The sequence below is a fragment of the Etheostoma spectabile genome, unplaced genomic scaffold, assembly GCF_008692095.1.
Source record: "Etheostoma spectabile isolate EspeVRDwgs_2016 unplaced genomic scaffold, UIUC_Espe_1.0 scaffold00018545, whole genome shotgun sequence".
In the NCBI taxonomy this organism is placed as follows: Eukaryota; Metazoa; Chordata; class Actinopteri; order Perciformes; family Percidae; genus Etheostoma; species Etheostoma spectabile.
The window spans coordinates 14,503-23,795 of record NW_022604315.1 but is presented as its reverse complement, the minus strand read 5'-3'; the positions used below and the strand labels follow the sequence as shown (position 1 = coordinate 23,795).

Below are 9,293 nucleotides of genomic sequence, written 5' to 3'. Positions count from 1 at the left end.
GCGGCCATTTTGTGCGATTCGCCACCGAAACAGGAAGTGGGTGTAACTCGAGCGTACGTTGTCCGATTAGCTCGAAACTTTCCACGATTCATCAGAGTCCGCCCCTGACGACATCTACACGCCGCTATTGGCTCAAAGTCATAGCGCCCCCTAGTGGCACAGGAAGTTAGGCCTAAAAGACAAGGTGCTATACTTTAACGAACTCCTCCTAGAGATTTCATCCGATCATCTTCAAACTTGGTGTGTATCATCCTAAGATGTTGACGATGAAAAGTTATTAAAGAAAACTTTTCGTCATACGGTGTGGGCGTGGCATGGCGGCCATTTTGGGTGTTTTCGCAATGAAGATGAAATTGGCTGTAACTACAGTGTACGTTGTCGTATCTGCTTGAAATTCCCACAAACACCAAGAGTCCAGGCCTGAGGACACCTACAGGCCAAATTTATTTTTGGAGATAGCGCCACCATCTGGCAACAGGAAATATGCCTTATAACAGGATGAGTGTAAACTTGAGTGGACATTGTCCGATTGCCTCAAACTTTCCAGGTTTCATCAGAGTCCGGCCCTGACGACATCTACATGCCGAACTTCGCTCAAAGTCATAGCGCCCCCTAGTGGCATCAGGAAGTAGTTCTAAAGACAAGTGCTATACTTTAACACGAACTCCTCCTAGAGATTTCATCAGATCGACTTCAAATTCAGTCTGAGTCATCTTAAATGTTGAAGATGAAAAGTTATTAAAAGAAAACTTTTCGTCAAACGGTGTGGGCGTGGCATGGCGGCCATTTTGAGTGTTTAGCGATCACTGTTAAAATGGCTGTAACTACAGTGTACTTTGTCAAATCTGCTTGAACTTTTCAGGATTCATCAGAGTCCGCCCCTGACGACATCTACACGCCGAATTCGCTCAAATCATAGCGCCCCCTATTGGCAACAGGAAGTAGGCCTAAAAGACAAGGTGCTATACTGTTAACGAACTCCTCCTAGAGATTTTATCCGATCAACTTCAAACTTGGTCTGTGTCATCATAAGATGTTGAAGATGAAAGTTATTAAAAGAAAAACGTTTCGTCATACGGTGTGGGCGTGGCATGGCGGCCATCTTGAGTTTTTAGCAATGAAGAATTAAGTGGCTGTAACTACAGTGTACGTTGTCGTATCTGCTTGAAATTTCCAACAAACACCAAGAGTCCAGGCCTGAAGACACCTACAGGCCAATATGGAGTTTGGAGATAGCGCCACCACCTGGCAACAGGAAATAAGCCTTATATGAAAAACATCATCCGATTTACATGAAACTTAGAACGTGTGGTCTACATGTGATAGTGAGGCGGCCCCTATGTTATGACCACCCCAGTCACTCCGGCCACGCCCCCTTTCATAACATTGAACCGTTTAACGTAGATACTTATGTGAGGTGTCATTGAACTCAGCAGTGACTTCCCTTTTTATTTTGATGTGATGTTGACCGCCCCCATATGATGCGGCCACGCCCCCTTTCCCAGATAATGACTTGTATGACATAGGCTTGTGTGAGGTATCAATGAACTCAGCAGACTTCCTTTTTTATTGGTGATGTTTGACCCGCCCCCTTATGATGCGGCCACGCCCCCTTCACAGATAATGACCTGTATGACGTATAGGCTTGTATGAGGTGTCAATGAACTCAGAAAGTTCCTTTTTTATGGGTGATGTTTGACCCGCCCACTATGATGCGGCCACGCCCCCTTTCACGGATAATGACCTCTGTGACGTATAGGCTTTGTGAGGTATCAACGAACTCAGCAGGAGTTCACTTTTCATTGGCGACGATATCCAGGGTACGAGTGACGCGCAAATGCGCGGTCGCAAGGAGGCGTCCGCCAGTACCCCCGACTCGCGCAGGTTAGCGAGGGCCCTCCATCGCTGCTTGAAGCTTTAATAAAGATTGTCTTTCTAACAATAAATGCTTTAAATTAACTGGTTTGTCCGGTCATTAAGTTCTGGGCGTGTTTATATAATAAACTATTATTGTTACTGTTATTTCCGTTAAATTTGACGTGGAATTGTTCGATGCTGTTGTAACAACTCGTAAGGTGTACATGTTCAAACATTACTATATACTGTACACAAGTATATTATCAAACATGAAGGGCGATCAGACAGCTGCGATGATGGTGTTGCTGCAGACTGCAGACAAGGAGAAGGTTTTAGGTTAGTCAAACCTTCCTGTTACGTTGCATCACAAGTATATTATACAGGTAAAGTCCACTGTGTAGTTTTCTTCATCATGAACGTAACAACCCGGACCATTACACACACCTACCTTTACTGTGTTGGATTTTTATCAATGGTATGACTTTTCATGTTTGACACGTGTCAACAGTACTATTTAATCTTTCTCACTTACAGTTTACTGCATGTATACTGCCTGTGGTAGCTCATTAGCTGGTTAACCTTGTAGTTGTGATCATATTTTTCATTTTTGACCTGTAAAATAAGCTAATGTTACATGTATGCAGTAAACTGCAGCTAATTTTACAGTACTTTTCTTTTTTAAACATGTATAGAGTTATAAAAACAGATAGCATCTGAATATAATTGTTGACTTATAGTAAATAATTGAAGTTTCCTCTGTCCAGGTCACAATTTGATGGAAAAATAGACCTGAAAAACTTAATATTATATACACAAGCCCAAGAACTTAATGACACGGACAAACCAGTTAATTTAAAGCATTTATGTTAGAAAGACAATCTTTATATAGCAATAATGTATTCAACATCTCTCTTTGGCCTCTGTCTCCCTGCTGTCGTGGCTTTGCCGTCCTTGGTGACCGCCTCCGTTAGTCCTGTTTAAAAGACAGTTAACACAACATAAAGATGTTTAAATACGTTATGAAGCTATAACATACGTTATTACACGGGAGTGCTCATACATGTCAGCCTCGTTGAACGGGGCTAGTGAAGTTAACACGGTGCAGTGATAATTCCCGTCTACAGATACAACCAGTGATAAACACCAACTTTCTAAATCTCTGCTATTGCTAACGTTACGCATTTACGATAACGGCATATAAAGGGATGAATTGCCACATTAAACTTTACAAAGACGGCAACCTAGCTAGCTAACAGCGAATGTTAAACTGACAGGTTCAGTTAGTTCGTCAGCTCGGGGTGTATCTACCTAATTATTATAGCAATTTGTACAAGCTTTAAAGCGTAAGCTTGACATTAATGTAAAACATTAACGGTGATAACAAATGTACGGCACACACTAAGATACTTACATTTAAATTATAACTTCACCGTCAGCGATGCCGCTCGACCTCCGCTTATATCAGCTGTTTTTTTTTAAACGAGCCGTCAAAGGCCGCGCATAGGATTGTGGGTGATTTGGGACCGCAAGGATACACATATGCATCCTTCTCCGTCAATGGGAAATTTTCTGAATGAAGGACTCCGTCCTCGGAGGAATTCGGAGGATGCTCGAAATTGGAACGGTCCTTCGACGGACGTTGATGACGTAGCGTCCTCCTCATGGCTTTGGAGGATCCTTCCGTGACATTAAGAAATGGCTGCTGATTCATTTTCTACATCCCAACAGCATAATTTAACAGCACAGTTAACACTTCCACAACCATTTCATCCAGTGTTTTGAAATGCAGCAAAAAAATTAAGTGACGCCAGCCCGCAATGACGTGCACTTGATAGCCTGTTCCATTGTACATGTTCTCCAAATGCTAAGGAGGACTCTGACCTGCTCCTGAAGGATCCTTCCTTGGAAGGACGAGTCCTACCAAGGAAGGATCCTTGACATTGAGAAACACCCACAGTTTACTCTTGAGCAGGTGGAGACATTTCACTTCAGACATTTGCAGCAACAGATGTTGTTAAACATCAACAAGAAGTTGAACCGTGCATAGGAATTAGCAGAGGATAGTTTCGATCCATCGACCTCTGGGTTATGGGCCCAGCATACTTCCGCGGTGCCACTCTGCTCTGGTACTACTGGTTAGGGGCTAGAAAATCTGTGATGCACATATTGAGGGGAGGTTTGGGAACCTGGGCAACCAAGGTTCCAACAGCTTACGGGTTGTAAAGTTAAACATTTGGTAGACCTTGCCACTATCTTTTATGTGAGCTTCCTGATTACTCAAACATTGATTATTCACATGTAACACTTGTGATTGGCTGGTGTTTAAAAAAGGGCATTGTGAGTACAGATATAAACATCAGTAAGGAGTCCACCAAGTTGCCTCTTATCATTTTAGTTTGGACACCCAGTGAGGCTTACCGTGATGGTTTGGACTGGGTAAACTAGGGTTTTTGGCTGCTCTCAAACAGACAGCTGTACTCAGTCTGGTCTTCATAACACACAAGTCTTTCGCCTTTTACTAAAGACTTCCTTGGAGGGGAACGCCGACGAGCTGAAACTATTTTCCGGTTGGCTTTGTTGTTTGGCAGAGCCTTTTGTACTTGTGAAACTAATGGTTTGATTGTTAATGTTATTGGAACAAAACTTTCACAAGGAAAAAGCCAATACTTTATTGAAAAAGACAAGTACTTTATTAAAAAATGTTATCACTCTGTCAGCATTAGAGCAGAGTGGCGCAGCAGAAGCGTGCTGGGGGGCCCATAACCCATTGGTCAATCGATCAAAACCATCCTCCGCTAATTCATATGCTTTGTATCAGCATTATGTCTATTTCCAGTCTGTTGATGTTTAACAAAGCATCTGTTGCTGCAAGTGTCTGAATTGAAATGTCTTCACCTGCTGAAGAGTAAACTTAATGGCATCTCAAATTTATTTCATCCATAAAATGGAAACTACAGTACCTGCCATAACACCCATAAAAACTGGAGCATAATACAATAAATATGCTATACTACAGTACATAGATACAGTAAAATAGAAACTGTAAAACATGTCCATTTAAAGTGCTTGTTGTGCTGTCTGATAGTCTGAGGTATAAATGAGAGAGCATACCGCTTAGTTTGTGTGACAGGAGGTCTTAGTCTACCACTACGTTCTATAACCCTACCAGTCAGATTACCACAGGAGGTAATATCTTTTGCAGCTCTTTTGCTGGAGATGCCAGGTCCTCATACATGTAAAGCATGAGCTCTACCACTGAGCTACATCCCCTGAAGATTTTCAGACTTTTTTCTGAGATAGACTTAGACTTATCTTCATTAATGCTTTTGGGATGACTCCCGCAAGGAAATTGAAATATCACTGAATAAAAGAAGAAACCTGGGTAAAACATGTAATGTTAATGTTGTATATGGCTTCAAAACCTGTAAATGCAACGGCGGTGGCTGGAAATCAAACCTGGGCAAAATGCTTGCACTGCTATGGTATAAATCATAGTCGAAAAGTAACACATCTGTTGCCTTTCTGCTGGAAAACACAACGTTCACTGCAAATCTTGTAACACAGACTGAAAATAAATGCTAAGAAATACATTGGTGGAGACAGGTGTCTTCCAGTACCTATGAGATAACACAATATTGTTGGTGAAGACACATCTGCAATTTGGTATACTGTGATGAGTCAGTGGTTTGCTACCACTCTTAAAGAATGCCTCTCGTTGTCGGCAGGATTTCAACCTGCGTGGCGAGACCCCAATGGACTTCTAGTCCATCGCCTTAACCACTCGGCCACGACAACCTGGAAAGCAGTACTGTACCTGTTTGGACAAATGTTCATAAACCTTTCAATTGGTCAGTAGTAGTTACCAGACACTGGCAAAGTGCAAATCGTAGTGCACTGCCTATGTCTGTGGCTCCTTGTGGAGGCAGCTTGATTGATTGATGTGCTCCCTTATTTGTACCATAACAGAAATTTAATATTTTATCAAATCTGGGTCGGGCGAGTAACCTTTCTGGTTACTTCTTGACAAATAAAGCAAGCAACCACACAACAAAGACGAAAAGCTACTGCGATGGCTGGGAATCGAACCCAGGTCAATTGCTTGGAAGGCAGCTATGCTCACCACTATACTACCATCTCTGGACAATGAAATGTTCACTGAAAATCTTGTAACACATCTGGGCATTGAGACTCAAAATGTGCTCTATCACTGAGCTACAGCCCCTGAAGATTTTCAGATTTTTTTTGACTTTTTTGTAAGATCACTGAATAAGAGAAGAAACCTGGGTGGAATATGTAATGTTAATGTTGTAAATGGCTTCAAAACCTGGTGGTGGCTGGAAATCAAACCACTGCTATTGTATAAATCAAAGTTAAAAGGTAACATCACTCAAAGAAAGCTACTGCGACGGCTGGGAATCCAACACCGGTCATTTGCTTGGTCATTAGCTATGCTCACCACTATACCACCATCACTGGACAATGCAATGTTGACTGAAAAGTTGCAACACATCTGGGCATTGAGACAGATTTTTGCATTAAGTACCATAAACACAATGAGGTCACTACAACCCACAACACTGTGCTATACAAAATGCTCAAATCATTCTCAATTGTTGAGTAAAGCAGGACATGGGTAAAGTGCAGAGTTGGTAGACACTTGTTAAGTTAAACATCCGCTTTATTGTTTTGTAATTCCTGCTGCTTGTTTCTATTTTCAGAATAAGAGCTCTTCTAGCTCTTTGATAGTCAGGATAACAACACCTGTTGGAGATGCCGGGGATTGAACCCGGGGCCTCATACATGCAAAGCATGCGCTCTACCACTGAGCTACATCCCCTGAATGATCATTGATCTGTTGTGAGATTTGTGTGGCTTCAATATCACACATGTGGATATTATGAAAGAAACTGTCAAGCAAACACTAGCAACACTTTCAAAGGTTCCATGGTGTAATGGTTAGCACTCTGGACTCTGAATCCAGCGATCTGAGTTCAAATCTCAGTGGAACATGTTTTTAAGCCACAGCACAGGTGAAAACCTTTCAACTTTCCACATCTAGTTTAAAGTGAGCTTACAGGTTCAAAATGGAGCTGAACCCGGAGGAGGATTCCTCCCTAACGGCCGCTCTGCTCTGCTCCGTGCCCCCGCTGTCCGGTAATAGTTAAAGCAGATAAAAACCTAAAGAACACTCACAAGCTTCAAGATAAAACTTACTTAAGAAGCTTCTTCATGTTCAAGAGGAGGCCTGTTTCCAGCCAGACTATGAATTGATTCATGAAATCCCTGTTATTAATATCCCATATGGTCTAGAGGTTGGGATTTCTGGTTTTCACCCAGGTGGTCTGGGTTCAACTCCCGGAATGGGAATCAGTATCTAGCCGATGAAGATCTGTAAGATCTGTGTCATTGGTCCTGTATTAAATGAGAGCTTTATGTACCCTATTCCCTGATATGCAATTCTCCAAACCTAGCTTATATAATGATAATAAATAGACATAGTATATGTCTCTATGATCAAACATTGTAAAACTCACTAGACATGGTGGTTTTAAAAAGGTGAAAACCTGAATCCTGACTGCCAGACCGGACTTCTTGCAGTGTTTTATCAACAAGTTATGTATGTATTTATGTGCCCTGTTCCTGGCATATCTATGGATGTATTCATAAAATCACTGTTATTATTCAATATGTCTGTCCCATATGGTCTAGCAGTCTGGATTCTGCCTAAATAACCTTTACAGACATTCTTAAGGAGTCCTCTGGAGACTACAATCAGTACATCTGAGAAAGCTTTCAGTTAGTTTAAAGGGGTGATAGAATGGTTGTATGGAGTATATCACGCTGTTCCTTGAGGTCTTCTGATAGGGTATGTAAAATTTGTTGGGCTGAAAATGTTTCTTTTGCTGTTCTTTTGGCCCTCACACCACCCTGCTAAATTGACCTGGCTTGAAACGAGAGGTGTTCTGCCTTATATGGTCTGCTCATGAATATTTAAATAAGCTGTGCGCTGATTGGTTGTTGTGCAACGAGCTTTGGTGCTGCTGACAGAGCAACAGAAGAAGAAGATGGAGACTTTAGCTGTTGAACGGTATCTGTTTGAGCCTGAATCAGAGGAAGGATCTGATGTAGAGGAGCCACCTGCCAGTAGATTGGAAATGACTCTTCAGACTGGTAAGTTTGGTCATTTAGCATTTACTTGCATTTTCAACACCCAACATTAGCCGTCCGTTGTTACACTAGACTAGCGTAATACTCACACGTCAGTGTTGTAGCCTAAGAATAACTTTGTATTAGCCTTGTTTTTAGTATCGTAAGCAACATAAGTTAATGTGCACACGGACAAATATTTTACTTGTACCCTCGCAGTTTCAGTCAAGATGACTAGTTCATAGAGCTGCTCACAACGAGAGTCTCTGATTGTGATTATGAGTTACGTTAATTATTTAACACGTAGTAGTGATATGTAATCTTACAACAGGACGTCCACTCAGCTGGACAGGAGACTACTATTTCTGTTCAGTTTGTATGCTACGTCTAAAGCATTATTACCACCCCCCCATTTGTCAGTAGGTCAAATGTTATCTTGGAACTACTATCCTGCTGATTAGATCATCTGACTTTGAGATTATTACCTTCTTTACATGTAGTAATATGTAAAATTACAACTACGGTGCATACATCTTACCTTGGCAGGTGTTCTTGTTGAAACTGTCCACAAATGCCCCAGGAGAGAGAAAATATGTTGCCAATAAATACCTCAGGTAACTAAAACTAGATACATTAACTCAAGCTACTTTATGCTTTCTGCTCATTCAACATTATGAAATAACAACAATCTCATTGTTTGTTTTTACAGGTCATGAAAAGAATGACCCAGGTTCCTGAAGATATAACCTGTATGACTCACCATCCTGGCATTCATCCGGTGTGCCTCAATATATATTCTTTGCAAAATTCCATGAATATTTACAGAGTTGACCATGGCCAGTTGAGAATCAGAGGGATGGAAAGGTGAGGCCAATGTGATACCACTGTTAGCAGTTCTATAACAATACCCATTGATTATTGGTTCAGCATTATTACAAAAACACAGTATTATCAAGGCAACAAAATAAAAACTTTATTTAGTTTAAAAACAATCATCATTACTCTGAAATCTAAAAGAGAAAAAATGTGATTGTCCACTACACCCTGTCTCTTTGCAGGCATGCAGACCAGGGCTAGAGGACTTGGTGAGCTGATGCTGGGTTTTTTGTAGGTAGAAGTGTCCGTGTCGTGATCCCCTCTTGTGTTGTGCTGCGTGGAGGGAGTTTCTGGAGGCTTCAGGGCAGTATGTCGGGTTGGGTGTTTGTCGAGCTGAGCACACAGGTCCTGGGGCCCAGGAATCTGCCGGACTGCTTCCAGATAAGGAAGGGGGATGGATGATCTCCTCAAAC

General features: G+C 41.7%; 2 non-coding genes across 2 annotated transcripts; one reads left to right on the top strand and one right to left on the bottom strand.

Moving 5' to 3' along the window:
- The first annotated feature begins 4,332 nt into the window (after positions 1 to 4,332).
- On the top strand, positions 4,333 to 4,450 carry LOC116681073 (U5 spliceosomal RNA). Its single transcript, XR_004329953.1, has one exon. It is a non-coding gene; the product is annotated as a U5 spliceosomal RNA (small nuclear RNA).
- A 2,172-nt stretch (positions 4,451 to 6,622) lies between these two features.
- trnaa-ugc (transfer RNA alanine (anticodon UGC)) lies at positions 6,623 to 6,694 on the bottom strand. Its single transcript has one exon. It is a non-coding gene; the product is annotated as a tRNA-Ala (tRNA).
- Between the last annotated feature and the right edge of the window lie 2,599 nt (positions 6,695 to 9,293).